Source organism: Eriocheir sinensis, chromosome 22 (genome assembly GCF_024679095.1).
Source record: "Eriocheir sinensis breed Jianghai 21 chromosome 22, ASM2467909v1, whole genome shotgun sequence".
Taxonomy (NCBI): Eukaryota; Metazoa; Arthropoda; class Malacostraca; order Decapoda; family Varunidae; genus Eriocheir; species Eriocheir sinensis.
In genome coordinates this window covers 14,441,884-14,454,744 of record NC_066530.1, presented here as the reverse complement: position 1 = coordinate 14,454,744, position 12,861 = coordinate 14,441,884, and positions in this window count along the sequence as shown.

The window sequence follows — 12,861 nt, the reverse complement described above, 5'->3', positions numbered from 1 at the left end:
CATGATTGTTTATTGATGTCGTTGTATGTGTGGAGTATTTCTATTAACTGCTACGTTGTTGTTGTTATTTTTAAGCGTGTCGTTCAGTGCACTTTAAGTTATTTGTTTCTACCAGTTATTAAAGTCAGAATAAACATTAATTTCGTAGTAGATATATAACTCATTAACAAAAACCTTAAAGACAACTATATTACTATTTACACAAAAGAGAGGGACGTGATCTTTCCAAAATGTACACCGACAACATATAGATAAATAAACAATAGCAACCGAAATCAATTAACAGAGATTCATACCTACTCTAATAATTATTAAACAAACATAAATTAACTGGGAACGCAAAGGTGTGCATATAAGCATGACATTAAATCAACACATAAAATAAAATCGTAGTAAATACATTGGAATAAATCATAAGGCATCAAACAAACTCAAAACATCAACATCAAAATAAATATCAAAACATTTAAACATATAACCAAAACAAAAATCAAATCACAACCTCCCTTCTCCTGCCACCTGTCCACACATCTCCTCGTTATTTGGTGGTCATTCCAACCCTACCTGCGGCACTCTACTCTATTAACACCCGCACACCCGCGTACCTGCCTGTTACACTGACATTATCTGTTAGTTGGCTGTTACGTCCTCTAATTGACCTCAGCCCCGCCAACCTTCCTGTAGCATGGGGAAGGTGTACTGAGTGTGTGTTGGGGGAGAAAGGTGTGTGTGTGTGTGTGTGTGTGTGTGTGTGTGTGTGTGTGTGTGTGTGTGTGTGTGTGTGTGTGTGTGTGTGTGTGTGTGTGTGTGTGTGTGTGTGTGTGTGTGTGTGTGTGTGTGTGTGTGTGTGTGTGTGTGTGTGTGTGTGTGTGTGTGTGTGTGTGTGTGTGTGTGTGTGTGTGTGTGTGTGTGTGTGTGTGTGTGCGAGGGCTTTATCTCGTTCTGTGGTGAATATGCGATATGATATGTCACACTGATAATTGCTAATACGATTATTCATTATTTCATCAATATGTCAGAACACTTTCACACACGATAGCGGATTACATTTTAACATATTTCATAAATGCTTTACAGATCCTACACTGGGACACGAATCAAATGTAATACGTCAGATCAAACTTTTTTTAAACATATATTACTTTCTGTACAAATCATTCAAAGACAGACCAAGTTTTTTTTCTTAGCAACATTATTTCACCTTTCAATATTCCATCTTTTTTTCTGATATATCTCTTGACATTATCTCTCTCTCTCTCTCTCTCTCTCTCTCTCTCTCTCTCTCTCTCTCTCTCTCTCTCTCCTACATTCTTTGTCTGTCTGCATCTCTTTCTACCTATCCAATGATTTATCTACGTCTTTCTTTCTGTCTGTCTATCTAACTGTATCTATCTATGTCTGTCCTCTCTTAAAGTAGAGTTAAGTTTGGTTAGGTCAGCAGTTCATTACCATTACCATCACACCATCCATTTACTTCACCGATTTTATGCTAATGAGGTAATCTGCTTATATAATTACCTGTACATCTCTCTGGTATTGCTAATCTATTAATACAACTACTACTATTAACCATTCCCCTCTTAAACTTAACATGTGTAACTAAATTTTATGCCGTTGCCTCAGTGCAGAATTTCACTTTAAACCGTAGTACACACGCCAATACAAGTCAATGTGTGTTCGCAATGCAAGTCAAAACGCCACTACCTTTCTGTCCTCTCCAACTACAAAGCGACTGGGAGGTAATGGATGCAATGCTGGGATGCCTTTGCAAGAGACACGAAAATCAACACGAATCGTATGTCAAAATTCTACGGTACTGGCAAGCCGCGTTTCAATACTCGTCTCCCTTCGGTATCAATTAACAAGGTTTAAGTGTAGTCTAATTTAAATAACGTATCACTGCTTCAAACGTAGTGTGGGTAGCCTGTGTAAATCTACGGTCTCAGCCAGCCACGTTTCATTACTCATCGGCCGCCGTCCTCCACTGCTTGGTTTTACAGTGGAAGCCAATCTAAATAGCGTGTGACGAGCCTTCAAGCAGTGTAAATATTGAGAAGCAAAGGACATCGAGGACTGTTTATCGAAGGACGAGTAGAAAACGGATGACAGAGAGCCTGGTTGTTAACGCGTAGTTGTTACTGATTTGGTGGGTAATGTAAGCCTTCGAAATGGTGCAACTAAATTAGCATCTGCCTTTCCGACTACATACTTTACCTCTTGTGTTACCAATAATTTGTTTGAGGAAAAAGTATGCGATGAATTTTAACAAAGAGAATAAATTGGCTTCACTACAGAAAAAAAGCTGCCGTTAATTCTGAGTTGATAGTGAATTACCAGTTTACTTCAATATACTGCATTCTTTACTAATGACTTGTTTGAGGAAAAGGGATGCTAAGGAATTCAAGAAACAGAATATGGCTTCACTACAGAGAAATAAAAGAAGCAACCGTTAATCCCGAGCTGGTAATAAATGGCATGCTTTAGTAAGGGGGAGCTTGGAATATGGACGCCTCCCTTATACAATCTTGGACCCGCCTAAAACTAACTGGTTCTCGTATAGTGACCTGTATCTTAAGTCTAACTCCTCCTCGCCTATCTCTTTTACGTCCATTTATTTCCCTCCACAAAGGCGCTTTTACCCCTAACAGACACGCAAATTAGCCTTTCACTTTCAACTTTACGGACCTCTCGCAGCAATTCACAAAGCCACAGTAGCTACTATCTCTCCCTTTCTCCGTGTTAAATAAACCAGTTCCCTTTTTCTCCCTTAACTTGCTACAATATCTCCCTTTTCCTCGTGTTGAATTATACAAACCCGCCTTCCTTTTTCGTCTTCACCGTCCTCCACTGTCAACCCTTATTATTCTTTCACGAAATGTCGCTCTCAATGTATGCTTTTCTATTATGTATTTTGTTATCTCCCGTAGTATTCCTCCTTCTCCATTGTTGATCTTTCGTAACAATTAACAAAGTCTGGAAAATATTTTGTTCTCCATGCTTCCTCCTTCGGCAATGCTTCTTGGTAATTGACAAAACTCCACTCCTAATTCATGCTTTTCTTTTATTTATTTTGTTAACTTCCGTAGTACTCTTCCTTCTCTCGTGTTTTATTAATCTTCACTCATCTTTCGTAACTATTAACACGTCCGCTGCGATTGGCACGGATTTGGCCTTCACTGATAGCCTGGTCACATATTGTACTAGGTCTTTCTCTGCCTCTGTGGATATCCCCTCCCAAGGTGCAGGACTTTACATTTTTCTTTTTTGAATTGTAGCAGCCACTTTTTGTCCCACTCCTGTAGCTTGGTGAGGTCTGACTGTAGGAAATCCGCCGTCTAGGGTTTAACAAAGTCTGAAAATAGTTATGCTGTTCCTAGTTCCAACTTCTTAATAAATGCCAAAACCTCACCCCTAATGCATTCTTTTCTCTTATTTATTTTGTTAGCCCCCGTTGTTCTCTTCCTTCTCTCTTGTTTTATTTTACCTTCATTAATCTTTCGTAACTATTAACAGAGTCTGAAAATTATTATGTTCTTCCTACTTCCAACTTCTTAATAAATGCCAAAACCTCACCCCTAATGCATTCTTTTCTCTTATTTATTTATTTTGTTAACTCCCGTAGTTCTATTCTTCATTTGCTTTATTTACCTTCATTTAATCTTTCGTAACTATTAACAGTCTGAAAATTATTATGTTCTTCCTACTTCCAACTTCTTAATAAATGCCAAAACCTCACTCCTAATGCATTATTTTCTCTTATCTATTTATTTTGTTGACTCCCGTAGTCATCTTCTTCCTTTGCCTTACTTACCTTTATTGATCTTTTGTAAAGCTTAAGCTCGTCTAGAAATTATCTCCCCCTTTTCATCTACTGTAATAATCCGCTACATATACATTTACACGACCACCGTACTACCCATCTTCATCCTGCTGTCCCTTCCTCCCCTCTATTGCATATTACCTTTACTCTCTTTAACCTTTACTAACGATTCACAAGGGCAAGACTCAACTACACTTTCCCCTCACAATGTTACCTTTCATACAATTTCATACCGCTACATCACAAGCTATTCCTCTCATCTCGCTGCCCTTTCCTTCCCTTCCTTGCAAACTGTATTACCATCTTTTCTCTTCCTCGCAGTTCATAGACACGCTAGTTTGAATACCTCCGTTTATCCGCTATGGTATTTTTCTTTCCTCTTCAAACGATCGCTAACTCACCCTTCTATTCGTCTTATTACTCCATTTTTTTTCCTTTTTATCAGAACTCACATACACAAGAGTTCTAATTTCTCCGTTTATCCGCTGTGGTATTTTTCTTTCCTCTTCAAAGGATCACTAACTCACCCTTCTCTTCGTCTTATTATCCTTTCAGTTCGTTCCCTAGAAAATACATTACTCCATTTTTTTTCCTTTTTATCAGATTCACATACACAAGAGTTCTAAGTTCTCCGTTTATCCGCTATGGTATTTTTCTTTCCTCTTCAAAGGATCACTAACTCACCCTTCTATTCGTCTTATTATCCTTTCAGTTCGTTCCCTAGAAAATACATTACTCCATTGTTTTCCTTTTTTCACAATTCTCATACACAATAGTTCTAATTTCTCCATTTATCCACTTTGATATTTTTTCTTTCCTCTTCAAAGGATCACTAACTCACCCTTCTATTCGTCTTTTTATCCTTTCATTCCGTTCCCTACAAACTTTATTACTCCATTTTCTTGTTATCACAGTTCACATACACAACAGTTTTAGTTTCTCCATTTACCCAATTTTCTCTTCAAACGACCACTTCATTCACCCTTGTTTTCGTCTGATCATCCTTTAGTCCCTCGTTGGAAACTCTATCTTCTCTTCATCTTAATTTGCAGACACAATAGTTCAAATCTCTCCTTTTATCCACTTTGTTACTTTTCATTTATCTTCAGAGGACCGCTGCAGTCATCCTCGTTTTCATATGATTACCATTTTATTACCTTATAAGAACATAAGAACATAAGAACGCAGGAGCAAAGAGAGAGGCCATCGCCTGTACGCAGCTCCTTTGCCCTAAGCCTAAGCTCCTACCACTACACCTACACCAATATCGCTGTCCATTATCTAGTCTATTTGAATTTGTGAATTGTGTGTATTGGCACACACACACATGACATGACTCCCTATTTCACCACTCACCACCCTGTGTTAGTAAACCACTTTTGCTATGTCCTCCCTTGTCATTTATCTGAACCCTATGATATTTTTTTCTCATTACAATGCAGACACCTTAGTTCTGATTTCTCCATTTATCCACTTTGTTACTTTTCTTTCACCTTCAAACGACTCTCCCATTAATCATACATCTCATCTGTCATCATTCCATTCCTAAAAAAACTATAACATATTGTCTTCATTACAAATCACAAATACGTTAATTCTAAGTTCCCCACAAACACATGTTCCTTCCCTTCTTCACCCTTCGCACTAACCATCATCATCATCTAATCCTCTTCCCCTCTTTCCTCTTTCTCTTAATCATCTTTCTTTGCTGATTCTCATTACTCTCTTTCCCTTCATAGCAATCCCACAATAGTTATACTTACCCCACACATACTTATTTTCCTTCCCTTCTTCCCCTTTCAATATAACTACCACATCTTCTAATCTTCTTTTTCCCTTGCCTCCTGATTCCCATTATTGACTTTCCCTTCATTTCAATCACCCACTAGTTCTAATTTCTCCACAAGCACTTTCCTTCCCTACTTCCCCCTTCACACCAACCATCATCATCTCCTTACCCTCTTCTCCCCTTTTCAATCTGGTTCTTATTATTCAGATTCCCTTCATGTCAATCCCCCAATATTTTTAACTTCCCCACAAACACTAATTTTCCTTCCCTTCGTCCCCCTTCACTTAAACCATATCCATCTTACCCTCTTATTCATTTCCTTGCTTATTCTCGCTATTCACTCTCCCTTCATTCAATCCTCAAAGTCACATTCTTGGCCCAACTAACCCCTTCATCCGTGTTATTACCCTTCACATACATTCAGAACCCCTTCACTAAGTATCCTCATCCTCCATTCGTTTCCCTTAACTCCCCTTGACCTCCCTCACTCCCATCTCCCTTCATTGCCTCTTAAGCCTTCTATAACTACATTACTTTGGCCTTGCTCTAGTCCTCTCTCCCTGCTCTTTCCCCTCCCCTATCTTATTATCTCTATTCCTTTCATCCGGGTTGCCAGAGGGTTAGACAGGGTCCCTTCTCCCCCTCAGCCTCGCCTCACTAACCTTCGCGTATTTCAATAAGGCAAAGTAAGTGTCTGGGTACCCCGCCGCCCTTGCCGCCCAACTCCCTCGCCAAAGGTTTCGATTCCCTATAAAAAATAATGAGCCGAGTGTGAAAGTATTGTGATGGAGCGTGGAGACATTGAACCCTTGTCAGATGAAGCCAGCGGACCGCGAAACCGTGGAAACCTGAGCATATGAGCATTCGGGGAGAGGCAGGGAGAAAGAGAGAGGGAGGGAGAGAAAGAGAATAAGAGAGAGAGAGAGAGAGAGAGAGAGAGAGAGAGAGAGAGAGAGAGAGAGAGAGAGAGAGAGAGAGAGAGAGAGAGAGAATGAAAAAAGGGAAGGCAATGTTAAAGAAGAGGGAAGGAAATTTACATGAAGAAAGGTAGAAAGGAGAGAGAGGATCACAAAAAAAAAAACACATATATACACAAAAACAGAAATACAAAGACAGACAAACAGACAGACGGACAGACACAAAGACAAATTGAAACAAAGTCCTACACATATCAAGAAAACAAAAAGCAAGGTCCAATTCTTATACTTTTCCCCAACAACAAAAAAAATAACCTCTTTCACAAATAACCAACACTACCACAACACCAAATATTCCATCCTTAAGAAACTACAAGCACATCTACACATACCTTTTAGCACCCTGGAGACACACCGATAGATACATAAAATCACACTTGCCTCGACTCCGAAATTCCAAAGGTTTTCCAAAAGGGGGCGAGAGGAAATGAGGGAGATGTCGCACTGGGTTGTCGGATTGGATGTCTGGTGTTGGGTGTCGGGCCCTTGTAGACATGTCAAGAGGAAGGGCAAAGGATCAGGGAAACCAGGAAGTGCTTGCAGAGTGAGGAAAAAAGGGAAGGTGGCGAGGAAGGGAAGAAGCGTGAAGGGAAAGGAAGGAGAAGGGAGAGGAAGATACGAAAGACAGAAAAACGAGGAGAGGTGGAGAAGAGAAGTTAAGGAGTACGAAAGAAGAAGGGTGGATAAAAAGGCGTGCAAGAGAAGGATGAAGAGAACGTAAGTGGAGGTGGGAAGGAAGGGAAGAGGAGTGAATGGGAGAAAAGGAAGTAGGGTGGAGAGGAAAAAGGAAAGAAAGGAATGAAAAGGAAAGAAAGAAGGATAGAATGAAGATGAAGGAGTGCAAGAAATCGAAAGAAAGGAGGGGAAAAGAACAGGGGAAGGGATGCAGGAGCAGAAAAGGGCGTATAAGATGGAAGGAATAGGAAGAAATAGAGGAAAGAAGAATAAGATAAAAGGAAATGAATGAAAGGAAAGGATGGAAATGAAGAGATGGAAGAAATGAAAAACAAAGAACCAGGAAGGAAGGATGGAAGGAGGAGGATATGCAAGAAGCGTGAGATGCAGCCAGGAAGGAAGAAAGAGAGATTGAAGGAAATAAAAAAAGGAGGAGGAGGAAGCCAGAAAATGACCGCAAAGATGCCATCAGGAATACATAAAAATACCTGAATTGAGGTTTCCTTTATATGCATCCTCCGTCTGCTTCTGTTCTTCCATTTTTAAGCCTTCATTTTTTTTACAACAAAGGAGACAGCTCAAGGGCACACAAAAAAGGAAACAATAATACTATTTATCTACCATACTCTATCTATCTATTATACTCTAACGGTACACTGTCTTCATATTTTTTTTACAGCTAAAGAAACAGCTCAAGGGCAACAAAAAAAAAGGTGTAAATAAAAAAGCCCGCTAATCGCTGTTCCCACAAAGACAAAAGTATAGAGCGGCCAAAAGTGACAACGTGTAAATGCTTTGGTATTTTAACTTTAAACAGATTAATTACACGTATTAGTATGTCTTCATGGTTTTGTTTTCTCCCATATATATGATTAGAAATGTCTCTTTTTTTACAGGAAAGGAAGCAGCTCAAGGGCAAAAAAAAAAAGAAAACAATGATAAAAAGCCCGCTAGTCACTGCTCCTGTATAAAAGAGTAAAGATGAGTGGTTGAAAGTGAGGTCAGTTTCGGGAGGAGAGATGTCATGATTAGTTGCTTTGGTTTTTACTCGCCTTTTGTTAACTATCCGAGCTTTGTTTTTTTATTCAGTCAATCTAAGAAAAAGTATAAAGTGTAAGAAAGATAATAAGTGAGACTATTTGGATTCTTTTTAGGAGCAGCGAGTAGCGGGCTTTTTTTATTAGAGTTTCCTTTTTTGTGTCCTTGAGCTGTCTCCTTTGTTGTAAAAAAAATAATAAATAAATGGGCACTCTCGATAGGTATTGTTAGGGAATGAAGCGGAGTGAAGCTTTTTTTCTTCTTTTGTATAACGATTAACGAAGGTGGTTCAATATCCCTCAATTCTATAGGTAAAAGGGGATGGAAATAGCGTTCGTGAGGATGCAGTGCAGACAGTCTCGTCAGGCAACACGGCAAAGCAGAATATATTTGATTATTCAGAATATATGCAGACTAAATAAAAGCTTTCAACACGTACGTCAAAACATTGTCACCAAGTTTACCAGACGAAGAAGTGTCAAGGGAGGTCCGCTCGGTGTTAATGTAAAGACTTAGCAGGGAAAGGAAATATTCGTGTAAGAACTTCAGCAATTAGACACTACGTATACCTCACTGATGATATATAGATAGATATATATAGGTAGATAGACAGAAAGAGATAACTAACGAGAAGGAAATGAAAAGAAAAAACAAATATACTGAAACAAGAGAGAAAGAAGAAAAAAAACGAAGGAAAAAATGAACGAACATGACAAAAGAAAACGATAGGAAAAAATAAAGAACACACTGACAAAGAGAACAGAAAAAAAAGCAAGAGAAAAAAGAAAAAAAAACAGAAAAAGAAAAATGGTAAAAAAAACGCAGCACAGACTCAACTAAACAGCAAAAAATAAAACCACACACACGGAAAAGAAAAGAAAAACAGAGGAAGAGGAGGAGGAGGAGGAGGAGGAGGAGCATGATAACGAGGGAAGAGGCAGATAAAGATAATGTTATATTTATGAGTCGAAAGAGGAATACATTAGGGAGGAGTGTGAAAAGTTTATAGCAAAAACTTGAGTGTTATGTGAGAGATGCATGAGGTGTGTGCGTGCGTGTGTGTGTGTGTGTGTGTGTGTGTGTGTGTGTGTGTGTGTGTGTGTGTGTGTGTGTGTGTGTGTGTGTGTGTGTGTGTGTGTGTGTGTGTGTGTGTGTGTGTGTGTACTCAGACCTGCACTTTCCTCTTGCAAACTTGGTCGGCGTGTTTGTCTTTCTCTCTGTTTGTTTGTTTTGAATTCCGTTTTTTCTCTCTTTTTTATTTATTTTCTTTTCAAACTACAATTGACTTAGTTTATTCAGTCGAGTTTTTGTTTGATTTCTACTAATTTGATTTTCCCTGCTCTCTCTCTCTCTCTCTCTCTCTCTCTCTCTCTCTCTCTCTCTCTCTCTCTCTCTCTCTCTCTTCTTTCCTTTTCTATAAATCTTTTTTTTTCGCTCTTTCTTCTATTGTCCTTAATTATATTCCGTTCCCTTCATTCATTCTCCTTTTTCCATCATCTGTTCTTTCCTTTTATCTTTAATTGAACTCTCTCTCTCTCTCTCTCTCTCTCAGGAACCGCTAATCTTGGCTCTAATTAAAGAAAAACAGATTAAAATCAAACTTTGGGCTCATTTTGGAATTAAGATCTTATCGAATACCAAACTAATGAGAAAAAAGTATAGACCTTACAAAATAAACTAATTAGACTGAAAGGTTGCAAGGGAAAAGAGAACCAAAAAGAAATAAAGAGTGCATTGCTGTTACGGGAAATATATAAACCAAATAGATAGGGAAAGGAATGGGAGTTTCTTTAGAGCATCGTTATACTTCACCATAAAAAAAAGTGTATTGAAGATTATTGACGATTTGGTAATATTGCGATGAGAAACGAACCTAGTAATATAAAATGGCATAAATGAGATCACTTGGAATATATTTAGCAGTGAAAAAAGGGAGAAAAGAAAAATAGAAAAAGAATAAACAACGAAAGAAGGTTTGAATAGTGAAAGCAGGGAGTAAAATGGCCATAAAAACAGTAATAAGGAAATTAAGAGAAGAAACAGAGTATTGAAAGAGCAATGGAAGTGAAACAATGCAGCCAATTAAATAAAAAATATGAAAAGCAGATCAACAACAACAAAAAATCATTAACAAAAAGATTAAAGCACTGCATCAGAACCATTAAAGGAGAAAAATAAAAATAAACAGCGTAAAAAGGTTGGAATAATGAGAGCACGAATTATAGAGAAAAAAAAGAATAATAAAAAAATAGATTAAGAGGACAAGAAACACAGTAATTAAAAAGCAATGGAAGTGAAACAGTGCAGCCAATGAAAAAAAGGAAGCAGATTAACACGCAAAGGGATCAATAACAGAAAAAAATAAAGGCGTAGCATCATAACCATTAAAATAGCAAAGAAATTAAAAGGGGGAATAAAAAACAAAAATGCAAGTAAAAAATAGAATCGATGACAAAAAATAATAGGCCTAGCATCGGAACCATTAAAATAGCAAAGAAATTAAAAGGAGGAAGAAAAATAAAAATGCAGGAAAAATAAATAGGATCGATAACAAAAAATAATAGGCCTAGCATCGGAACCATTAAAATAGCAAAGAAATTAAAAGGAGGAAGAAAAATAAAAATGCAGGAAAAATAAATAGGATCGATAACAAAAAATAATAGGCCTAGCATCGGATTAAAATAGCAAAAAAAATAAAAAAGGAAAAAAGGAGGAAGAAAAAAAAAATAGGAGGGATATAAATAGGATAGATCGATAACAATAAATCCATTAAAATAGCAAAGAGATTAAAAGGAGGAAGGAAAGGATAATCACAGAACCGCCGAGAAAAAAAAATGGTGACAAAAATAAAGAAAACAGAGAGACATCGAAATTGAAAAATAATTACCAATGGAAAAACAATATAAAAGAGACGAATCGGAGCCATTACAGTAAATAAATAAAAAGGATTGGAACAGTGCACAAAACGACGGGCGACTGACACAATGTAGCCAACGCAAAAAGAAATACATATAAATGAAAACGAAACATCAACCAAAATAAATAGACAATGAAAAAAACAGCATCAGAAACATACAAAGAGCAATAAAAGGGATATTAAAAAGATGAAGAAAAGAGAAATCAAAGAGAAAAAAGAGTAAAACAGTGTAGCCAACGCAAAAAAAATACAAAGAGCGAAATATCGACCTCAAAAAATAGACAATGAAAAAAACAAAACATCAGAACCATAAAAATAGCAATAAAAGGAGATTAAAAGGAGGAAGAAAAGAACAATCAAAGAGTAAGGGAAAATAAGACAATGTAGCCAATGCAAAAAAAAAATACGAAACATCAGCAACAAAAAAAGAAACTAAGCATCAGAACCATAAAAATAGCAATAAAAGGAGATTCAAAAGAGGAAGAAAAGAGTAATCAAAGAGAAAGACAAGTGAAACAATGTAGTCGTTGAAAAAATATGAAAACCCAAACAACCAAAATTTAAAGGTTCCAAAAAAAAAATAATCAAAGTATTAGAACAATAAAGAAATAGCAAGAAAAGAAAAGAGATTAAAAAGAAGAACGGAAGATATGTATATATTTGTGTTATTTATCTATTGTGAGCAGATATTTTATGATAGTGATGTAATAGCCGACAGGGAAAGAGAAAGGTCGAAGAGGAGTTAACAGCCGAAGGAAAACAAATAATACAAATATAATATAACGTAAAAAGTTGACGTTGATGAAAAAACTATGTGTATGTATCATATATGAATAGAAATATGCAAAAATGAAGTGATGTAGCATAGACAAAAGGGGAAATAGGAAGATTAAATAGAAAGCAGAGGCAAAAGACCACGAACTTAATCAGGTAGAAAGTCTGTAACCTCGAAACACCAAGGACACACTGCAACAAATTCAGGATAAAGAGAATAAAGTAGAAGAAAACAACGAAAATCAATAAGCTCTGGCAAACTGAAAGGATAATGAGAGAAATACTTACCTTTTCAACATGGCCCAGCACGAACGAGCCAACGGGACATTAGATAGTAAAAGAAATACCAATGCGACTTTAAATAATGAAGGAAATTGTGACTCTTCGCCATAATCACAGAATCAATGAACTTATAAATTACAGGTGGATTAAAAGCAAGAGTAGGTAGCGGAAATAGAAGGGAAAGTGAAGGAGACATTAAATAGAACAGAAATAGTGAAGCGAATTTGAATAATAAAGGTAATTGTGACTCTTCTCCATAATCACAGAATCAATGAACTTATAAATTACAGGTGGATTAAAAGCGAGAGTGTGACATACGTAGCGGTAATAGAAGGGAAAGTGAAGGCAACATTACATAGAGCAGAAATAGCGACGCGACTTTAAATAATGAAGGAAATTGTGACTCATCTCCATAATCACAGAATCAATGAACTTATAAATTCGGGGTGGATTAAAAGCGAGAGTGTGACATAAGTAGCGGTAATAGAAGGGAAAGTGAAGGCCGTAAAGTGTGTGTGCGTGTGTATGTGTATGTGTGTGTGTGTGTGTGTGTGTGTGTGTGTGTGTGTGTGTGTAGGGGGGAATGAAT